This window comes from Protopterus annectens, chromosome 6.part1 (assembly GCF_019279795.1).
Source record: "Protopterus annectens isolate FY-2018-M chromosome 6.part1, PAN1.0, whole genome shotgun sequence".
In the NCBI taxonomy this organism is placed as follows: domain Eukaryota; kingdom Metazoa; phylum Chordata; order Ceratodontiformes; family Protopteridae; genus Protopterus; species Protopterus annectens.
The window spans coordinates 427,328,789-427,339,339 of NC_056738.1; positions in this window are offsets into that span (position 1 = coordinate 427,328,789).

Genomic DNA, 10,551 nt, shown 5'->3' on the forward strand with positions numbered 1-10,551 from the left:
TACCCTCTTGGAGTGGAGTGCTGCTGAACTGCTGCCGCTTATCTTGGCACCATTCCAGAAGTCGCCGTGAAGCCATTTTATTTTAGTTAGTATCAATCCCCTAATTGCTGCTAGTCGCCATTAGGTTGTTTGTTTTCTCATTACCTTTTAAGTGTGATTATTTAAACCATTATACAAAAATCTATAAATACTTTGCTTTCCTAGCTCATTGATCTTCACACTATAAATTCACATCTTCCTCCTCTTCTTTTGGCTTTTCCCAGTTAGGGGTCGCCACAGCGGATCACCTGTCCTCTCATGATTGGCAGTGGAGTTTTACGGTGTAGAGTTGCCAGCCCAACCTTCCACAGAAGGCTCACACACAAATGCACTCACACCTAGGGCCAATTTAGAGTGTCCAATCCACCTATAGCATGTTCTTGGGATGTGGAAGAATCCAGAGCACCCAGAGGAAACCCACGCGACTACAGGGAGGACATGCAGACTGCGCACAGAAGGCACCCCAGCCGAGGATCAAACCGGGGAACCTCTTGCTTTGAGCAACAACGCTAACCGCGGCACCACCGTGGCTACCCTACACTATAAATTCACATACTTTTGTTAATTTCTGCATCTGATGTTGCCCTTCTCATCCTTCTTCACTGATGGGTTATGGATCAGATCCTCGGATCTGACTTGGCCACCTTCCACAGACTTTAGCTTCCACGCTCCAGCTCCTCTCTTACCCATAATCCCCTGCCCCTAGTAGCTCTACCTCCTCAGATCTTGTTTGCTGCCAGTGCATACAGACACATTCTCCAGAGCTGTGAGCAGATAAGTGAATTCTTCTTGTAATATTTTTCTAACTTTATTATAATTTTACAATTTACTTATCCTTCCTCCCTTTCCTTTCAAGTATACGAGGGTGTTAGTTTTTTCTTCTTCTTAGCTCTTTTCCTGTCCCTGATATATATAATAACTGTGTTTACTATTGTTATTTCAGGTTTATTGGGATTACAATCAAAATGTTGCAGCTGCAATGTGCGAACTTGTAATCCCAAAAGCAAGTTTTCAGCATTTGAAATGGACGGAAAAAAAATGTTGAAGTTGCAACAGCAGATGCACACTAGCATTCGCTGTTGTGGATTCAGCATTTTGAATGCAGGTCGCACTATAGTGGGGATCGGGAAATGTACCCTTTTCCTCACTGTAGTGCAATCTCTGAGTTTATATATATATATATATATATATATATATATATATATATATATATATATATACGTGTGTGTATATAAGCTCTGCAAAACGTGTGTTGCATGACACCAGATGTGGAGGTAAGTTCAAATAAATGTCAACAATTCGACTTTCAATTGTTGACATTTTTTTTTGTTCGTTATTTTCGCTGTCGTAACTTTCAACAGTGTTTTTCAAGTATGTAAGTACTCATAAACATTTTTTTTCGAAAATATGATAGTGGATACTGTTCTTTAAGGAATGGATAAACCAACCAGATTTAAGAGATGCGTTGAGTGTGATAGGAAAATCCCTCACTCAAATGCACACAGTAAATGTGTTTATTGTTTGGAGGCAGCCCATTTGGATTCCTCTTGCAAAATTTATGAGGGGTTTGTATCCTCGGGAGTCCAATAGTGGAAAAATAACTTAATTTGGAAAGGGCTTCTGCCTGCTCCTTTATCTTCTCCAAGGACTCAACCCCCCTCTAAAGACTTACAAGGGTCCGAGGTGAAAAAGCACCGCCATAAGGACTCTAGGGCATCCTCAGAGCCTCCTGCCAAAATTGCCAAAGAGTTGGATCCAAGGATGTCGACACTGAGATCTGTGTCAGCTTCCACGGATCTGATAGACTTTACGGCTCAGAGTGAGCCTACGTCTGGAATGACTACTTCTTTGGATCCTGTCAGTTCAGTTCCAAACATTCAGACAGGTTTTCAGCTCCATAAATCCCCAGATCTGGGGTCCAGCATTCGGTCACCCAGGAGGTCCATTAGATTTGTGTCTCCTATGGTGCCAACGAAGATACTGCAAACCCCTAGATACTCAAGACCTCCTTCAGTGGCTTCTTCCAGATCTTCTAGGAGCCTATACGATGATGTGGACAAGATGTTTAGGTCCATTATCAAGGCTTAGAGTGTCCCAGGAAAGCAGTCTCCAGATGGATTCACTGTCAGATCAGTCCACCTTTCTTCCTTGATAATAATTGTGACCTTGACTACCTGTGCTCCGGATCAGGGTGAGTCCCAGGTCCATGATATCATGGCCAGATCCGAGGGGCAAGGTTCGGCTCCTGTTTTATCAAATCTTTCCCTCCCCCTTGGAACTTCGGCCCTCAATAGTGCGAGTCTGGTTCTATCTGGGAGCCAGAGCTCTGACGTGCTCCTTCCTTCTTTCTTGGTGGCTTTGGCTCCGAGGGAGTAGGGTAGGGTATCCCCAGGACCTTCGGCTTTCTGAGTTCTAGAAAAGGCCTTCTCTGCAGACAGACCACTGGACCCTTTGACGTGTGCCCCTCCCCATTTTCCTACATCAGATCTGGGCCTTGAACCTTCCATTTCTGTCCAGGGTCATTCTGGCTCTAAGGACTTCCACCTAAGATGCCCCTTCTTCTTCCAAATCCTCACCTGAATATCCTAAGGAGGAGATCCCACGGAAGAGGACATGCAAGGGGAGGCACTTGGACTCACCTATGGAGTCCCTCACTGAGGATACAGACTACAATGTGGGATAGGGATCTCCCAAATCACCACCAGACGATGTCTGCTTTGCAGACATCTTAGAAATTTTAAAGCAAAGAGGTGGCTGGTCGTCCAAAAATCCTTCTTTGGAGGAGTCCATAATCCTGGAGGCCTTTGGGGCCAAGCCCATCTACATCTTGGGTAGTTCTACCGGTGGATGCTGTTGTAGTGCTTGTCAGCCCTCAAACGTGGAAGGAGCCAGACACCATAGGGCCTGTACCAAAGTGACCAGATAAAGACTTTTCTCTCCCCGAGGATCGAAATTTTTGGAGCAAGGGCATCCCCGTTGACTCTATGGTGGTGGCAACTGCTACGAAGAAAGAGCTTGTACAACAGAGCTGGACTGTTCACTCACCAAACAGGGAGTCCAGAGAGCTGGACAGGTTTGAGAAGTGCACCTTCACCTCAGTGACTTTTTCACTTAGAGTGCTTAATTACTTGGCACATTTTATTCGCCTACAGAGAGACCCGGTTAAACTCCTTGGGGGAGTGCTTGCCTAAGGAGAAGCTAGATAAGGTTTCTCCAGTGCTGACCATTCTTACTTCCCTGGCAAACTCTTTCATGAGGCTTGTTTCCCATTCAGCGGAAGGAATCTCAAGGGCAGCCAGCACTGGCATTGCCATATGCAGACATGCATGGATGAGGGTTTGTGATTTCATGGATCCCTTTAAGGCATCTTTGGTCACTGCCCTTTTGATGAGTCTTTCTTGTTTGGTTCCATCAGTTAAGGACACCATGACCTGCAGTGAGCAAGAAGGTAAGATCTTGTCTGCAGTGGGGATCAAGTTTTCCACCCCTCATTGAACCTATTCAAGGAAAAAAAGAGGGGCTAAGAAGACTTGGTTCTGAAAATCACAAGGTTCTTTTCCTGGTCAAAGTGGAGAGTACTCCTCCAGAGGCAAAGGAGGAGGCTTTAATGGGAGATGCCACCCTAGAGGCAGAGGGGGGGCCCGTAAAACCAAGGCTTTAGGGAACCCTTTTCTGACCAGGCTTTTCAGCCCTGCTGAAGCACTGCCTGACTGTCCATCTCTGGAGACAGTCTGGGGCCATTTTTCCTTGCACTCAAGTGCTTGGGCCCAAATAACAAGAAATGCTTGGGTGCAAAGCATAATATCCAGAGGATACTACACCCCCCCCCTCCAAAAGTTCAGAAGAAGTTGTCCAACATTCCACCCAGCCAGAGGGAATTGGCAGTTCCAGACATCAAAAGATTACTGCAAAAAAGAGTCATCCAAGAGGTCCCAGCTGAACAAAGAGGATCTGGAACTTATTCCCATTTCTTTTTGGTGCCAAAGAAAACAGAGGACCTGAGGCCTATCCTAGACCTAAACAAACTCAGTTTATATTTAAAGAAAGAGAAGTTCCTGATAGTGACGGTTCAGTCTATCCTTCCATTACTATGGAAAGACAATTGGATGTGCTTTGTGACTTGAATGATGCATACTAGCACATAAAAATAGGTGCTCCAGAAGTCACCTGCACTTCCGCATGGGAGCCAATCACTTCCAGTTCAGAACCCTGCCCTTTAGTCCCACCACAGTCCCTTGGCTGTTTGCCAAATGCATGTCAGTGGTCGCAGCTCATCTGTGACTGCAAGGATTTCAGGTATTCTCGTTTCTAGATGATTGGCTCCTAACTCCCCCCACACAGCATTGGCTTTCTCAAGCCAGAGACTGTCTTTACTAGATATCCCACGAACTAGGCATCACCACAAATCTGGACAAGTCACAACCATTGCCTGTACAAACTTTGGAATTCATTGGGGATCAGCTGAACACAATTATGCAGGTAGCTTCCATGACCCAACATCGCATCAGCACTTTGACTCTTTAGGTCCAAGCTATATTATGTCATCCATCTCCTCCTGCCAGATTGATTTGGCAGCTGCTATAATCCTGGTTCCTCTAGCCAAATACTATATGTGCATTTTACAATGGACACTGGCTGTTCAGTAGTCAGTTCTATGCCAGTCCCTATCTATTCCTATCAGATTGAGCAGTTTTTGCAGAAGCCATTTAGAGTGGTGGAGTCGCTCTGATTTTTCAGTAGGCAGACCCTTCATCTTCCCCCCCTCCAATAGCCACAGTGACCATGGATGCTTTCCACCTAGGTTGTGGGGGGGGGGCATGTTGAGGGGAAGATGATCCAAGGCAGGTGGGCTCTTCTAGAGACCAGATTGCATATAAATGTCCTGGAGATGAGAGCTGTCTTCCTATCATTGCAAGCCTTTCAGGACAGTCTACCTCTGGGGACCATTGAGATTCACACCAACAACATATCAGTCATCTCGTCTGGGAATGGCCGATCTCTTCACAGCACTTTCTACTTGCAACACATGTACCAGGGAAGTCCAACGTATTGGCAGACATGCTCAGCAGGTCCATTTTAATGCCTCACAAATGGTCCCTCAATCATTAAGTAGCAGATGAGATATTCAACCGTTGGGGTCACCCCTGCTGCGATCTCTTTGCATCCCCCCCTCACAACAAGTGCAGCAATTATTTTGCCCTGATCCCCCTCTCAGGGAGTTTCTCGAGAAATGCTTTAGCCCACGATTGGGCCTCCCGTCTCCTTTATGCTTATCTTCCTCTTCCACTGATCCCAAAATTTCTTTAGAAAACCAAACGATTGAAGAGTACTGTGATCCTCATTGCCCCCTTTTGGCCTTATTAGATTTGGTTCCCCTTCCTCTGGTCTCACCTGAAATATCCTCCATGGATATTGGAACCCAAAGCGGACCTTCTCTGTCACCCCACACTAGGACTGCACCCGAATCTCCCCACCCTCAAGTTAACAGCTTAATTTCACTAGTTCCCTTGATTGCTAGAGGGTCCAGTTTTTCCTCGCCTGTAAAAGCTATCGTTCTAGCTTCCCAGAAAGCTTACACCAAGTAAGTATATAAAAGCAAGTGGAAAAGATTTTCTGTTTGGGACACTAATCATTACATTGACCCCTTTTCAGCACCTGTTTCGTCAGTTCTTTTTTTCCTTGAGACCTTATTTAAAGAAGGTTCCAGTTTTGCAACTATTAAGCTCCAGTTAGCAGCCATTTCCAAATTTCATTTGAGATTACCTTTGAGATCTGTAGCTTCAACCAGGATATGTAAAGCTTTTTTGAAAAGTGTCTTTCTTCTCAGGCCTCCAATCAAAGGCCCCATTCCACTGTGGAATTTTACTGCCATTCTGCAAGGGTTGATCTAAAAACCCTTTGAACCTGGTGTGTTTCCAGTACAGGAATAAATGGGCCATATGGCTTTTACCTTGCTTGAGAATACCTGGCTCTCTTTCTTCCTGAATGACTTGGTCATTTGGGTGAAGATAGAAGAGCCATTAGGCGAGGTCCGGGTGGAAGCAAAAAAAAAAAAAGAATTTGCGATTCCATTCTTTTCGTATCTCACCTGATTCACCTTCTCCCTCAGTGCCTCATCACTTGCTCATTTCCTTGGCCTGATGCAATGCACAGTCCCAGAGTTTTTATGCTTGCGAATATGCATATACAGTGTCTTACATACATATGAGGTGAATGTACTGTTCATGATGCAGAAGTCACTGAGTAAAGATGAAAAGTCTCTTTATTAACATTTCGCTGGAAATACCTGCTTAGGGCACATTCCCAAGCAATGACAATAAAACCTAGTCAGCTATACAGGAGCCACCTAGATTTGAAAAATGTCAAAAATTAGCAAAGAATGTTGAAAAAGGACAGTGTGGGAAGAAACCTTATGCTGATCGAAACAGCAGACTACGGGGTTGCATAAGTAAAATATTGATTAAAAGGGCCTAGAAATGACTGTGCATGATGAAATATTTGTTCAAAATTATGACAACTGATGCAGTGTAATTCTGAAGGTACAGGCAAATGACTTTAATATACAGAAACATTTTCAAAGAATCATCTGCTTACAAGGTAATTGTGAAATTATAGCTAAAGGCACACAAATGGGCACATTTTTACAATAAGCAGTATGTAGTGACCTGATGAATTACTACAGTGAACTTAAATAACTTTCATCTGTACACAGAGAGGGATAAACCCTTATGACCCAGGCAACTTGAGTTTGACAAAAATCTGGCATGGGGGCGAAAAATTATGAAGTTTAGCCAATTTGCTTCTCTTTGGAAGAGAAGAGGAGCATGTGCTTGATGGCATGCACACTGCAGTAGAATATTCAATGTAGACTGGAAATTACATGGAGATGCAGTTTTTAGGGAGTAGCAAGACCAGTTCCTCACATCATGCAGAGGAATGGCAGTGTGACACAAAGTTCCATTGCACACCAGCCTTTCAGTGTTACTAAGCATGAGTAGTGGGTTAGGTCTTAGCGGAAAACACTATTTCTCTTAGTAGATTATGGTGCCACTCCCAGTATGTTCAACTTCTGACTCCTGCCCCCTAAGAGTGAATGAGGTGTAGAGCTCTTCGAGGGAAGAAAGACGATAATATAGCAACTAAGAAGAAAAGCGCAGTGGGAGGAGTACTGGAGCAAAAAAAATTGATAACTCAGATGAAGCATTATACAGTGACAAGTTTTTAACTTTCACTGAACTGCACAGTCCTCCACTCTGGAGGAAAAAAACTGAGGATTCATGTTGACTCACTGAAGGAAGATTCAGATATTGACAATACCACAAAATTAAATTGCTGAAAGCCAGATTCCACAAACCTCAAAAGTACTTTTTGTCATGGTTGACTGTCACAAATAGGATTATATATTCATGGCATCAGGTATTTTGCTTCTCAGTCCTAACAGTGGTAAGCAGAACAGACATTGCAGATGTTTACTTGATTAAGTTCTTGTTTGTGTTTAACAGCCCTTTGTACTCCATACAACCTGTAATTTTGTTTTAACTCAATTTGTACTCCTGAACTAACCTACTGCCCACACTGTTTATTGATTTGTACTCAAGCTGTGAATAGTGTGTTAAAAGAATTGCTTTTACTGAGTTTGTAAATATTGTCTTGCTTAATTTACTTTGTTGTTCTAAGGTAGTACTCCTGGTCTGAATCTGAAAGTGGTCCAGTGGTATTCTTGCTCTCCCCTGATAAACACAAACAAGCAAACAAATAATTGTCCACTACCACTTGGTTGATGAGCAGTTGTCAGTTGTATCAGTGACAAGTTCAGTTACACAGAAGGAGCCCAAGAATTTACTGGTACTTTCGTAAGTGTGAGTTAGTCATAGAGAGAGATGGTCTAAGGGTAATAATTTATTTGACTGTATTTTTTTCTGCTTTGTGTTACAGAATCTTACTATTTGACTCCAGAGTAATAATGACATCCAAGTCACATTCCTTAATGCTGGATATGACACATGATGGCAGCTGAGGTCAGCAGAGATAAAGTTTCTCATCTAATGTTTGTGTGGTGGTCTGGCACTAATACAGAAACTGAAGTTGTATATAGAAACTGACCTGAAGGACAAGTTATCTAGTTACAGATAACTGTAGCAGTGTACTTGCACTGTGTGACACAGTGAGACCTTTCAGAGATTCAGTGTTCCTACACTGAATGCATGCTGCACCTGTCCAGAAATTAAATGTATAGCATCCACAACAGCAAATGTAAAATCAGTGTTAAGAACAGTGTCTGAAAAAAATGGCCTGCATTAACAAATTGTCAATGACCACTTCCCATATTTTGGATATGAAAGAATTAAGATGTTTGTCAAAGAAAAGAAAATTTGTACAAAGACATAAAAAAAATTCTAAGTATATTAGCCCTTATGATAAGCCTCTGCCCTACAACACAGATGCGTTTCTCTTTGCTTATCGTAATGTAGTATATGTAGATACAGTGCACAATATTACATCAGCAAGCATTGTTTTTTGAACTACATTCCATATGGGACTTGCTGATACTAAATGAGAAACAACTTAGAAATTCCACCACAGGTCAGAAAGTGCTGACCTGAAGCTGTAAGACTGTAAATGTCCAGATTGTTTCAAGGTTTGAATGCAAGAGTACATTAATAATATCAGACAAGGCATATAACCATAACTTGTCAGAGATTTGGGATTTTTGGCTAGGCTTCAAAAGGCCCTTGTGGTCATTAGCCTAGTACACACCTATGAACCTATGGTACATGGAGAAAAATATAAACCAGTTAAGAAATGTTCAACAAATGGATGACCTGCTGCCATGTACAACACAAATGAGTGCTTAAGAACCATATAGAGTTTATAAAGATACCACAGAGGTAATAGTCACTGCCACCTATGTGGTGCAGCAACTTAAGAAGTTCTAATCCCCAGGACCTAGACATGACCAGACTGGCAATCTAAGGACCAATACCCTTGACTGGTTTTCTTAGAGAAAGATGACCTACTAGACTCATCCTTCAGGAATCATATCTAGTCATACTTTTGAACCTAGCCAGTTCCAGAAAAAAATAATTTGTTACATTCTAAAAGAGATAGCAGACTAGACTTTAGACCATAGAGGGAGGATGATTAAAGTCAGCTAACACCACTAAGTGATGAAGACATCAGTGTTGTAGTGTCTCCACTGGATGTGTCCCAAAGGACTTTATCAAGGCAGTATTCAAAGCCTAGTGGGGGCCACAAAGATGCTGTCTGAAGTACCTCAGAAGTTTCCCCTCAGAAATTCAAGTTTTCTGTAGATAAATAAGTTACATGAGTAACATATGTGACAAATTAACACCCTACAGTAGAATTCTTACATATAGTCAAATGTTTGTAATGTCTAATGTCTTTAATGCTGGCAGAAGTGATCAAATAATCATGTGATCTCTTTTGCTGGCTTTATTTTGTGGTGGATCACTCTCCGCTGTTATCTGATCTCGGAGTTGGTATATATATAATTATCAGGAGGTGTGGGGGTCATAGGGGGTCTTGCCATCCTGCAAAAAATGTGAGTTGTGGGGGGGGTTTGAGTTTTTATCTTTTGGGACTAACGTTACAATAATTTGATGTTTTGAAGTACATCTCCTGCAATGTAATGAAGCATAAAAGCTAAGGAAACAGTTTTGGAAGTGTTAATCGGCAAGTTAAATCCAACAGGGGAAGGGAACTGTGTTTTCAAGAGAAACAGCATAGGTATTAAAATTAATATGAATAGTATTTCTGTTAGCAAACGTACTACATAATTTATCAGTGTTATATGATTTAATTCCAGAAGAATGAAAAGTTATTCATGTAGTTTAAGGACACTGGTTCAAAGACAGTTATGCTAGGCTGCTCAGCTAAATAATGCATGCTTTTAAAAAGTACCTTGAAATCTTTATTGCTAGATAACTGCCTTTACTCATGTGTATGCGTTATTATTTTTACCCAAGTAAAAGTTTAAAAGGGAGGGATGCTGCATGACCATATGCATGCAGGTTAGGCATTACCATTCACAAAGCAGAAGTCAGTGAGAAAAGAAACACTGCATGTCAGTTTCAGTCTCTGTATATTCATTAATGTTTTATGGTGATTGCACTTTTGGGCTAGATGCAAAACAGTAATAACAGGTGATGTATCATATCAGTTATGGAAGCAATTTTAGCATAATGGATGACCATGCCTGTTTCTAGAGTTTGTCCCTCTCTAATCCAGGGTTGCCAGACATACCTATTTGGGTGGTACTGTCCCGAGATCAGCAGCCTGATCCCGAGTCCCGCCCTGCCGGTTTAAATCCCGGGCAGCCTCCGCTTCGTTTTTTTTTTTTTTATTGGCCCGTATACCGGCATACGGGCCAATCAAAAATCGCTAAACACAGAGCTTCTTGTGTTTAATGCGGAAGGTCCGCATTAAATGAAGCTCCGTGTTTAGCAATTTTTGATTGGCATGTATGCCGGTATATGGGCCAATGAAAACATC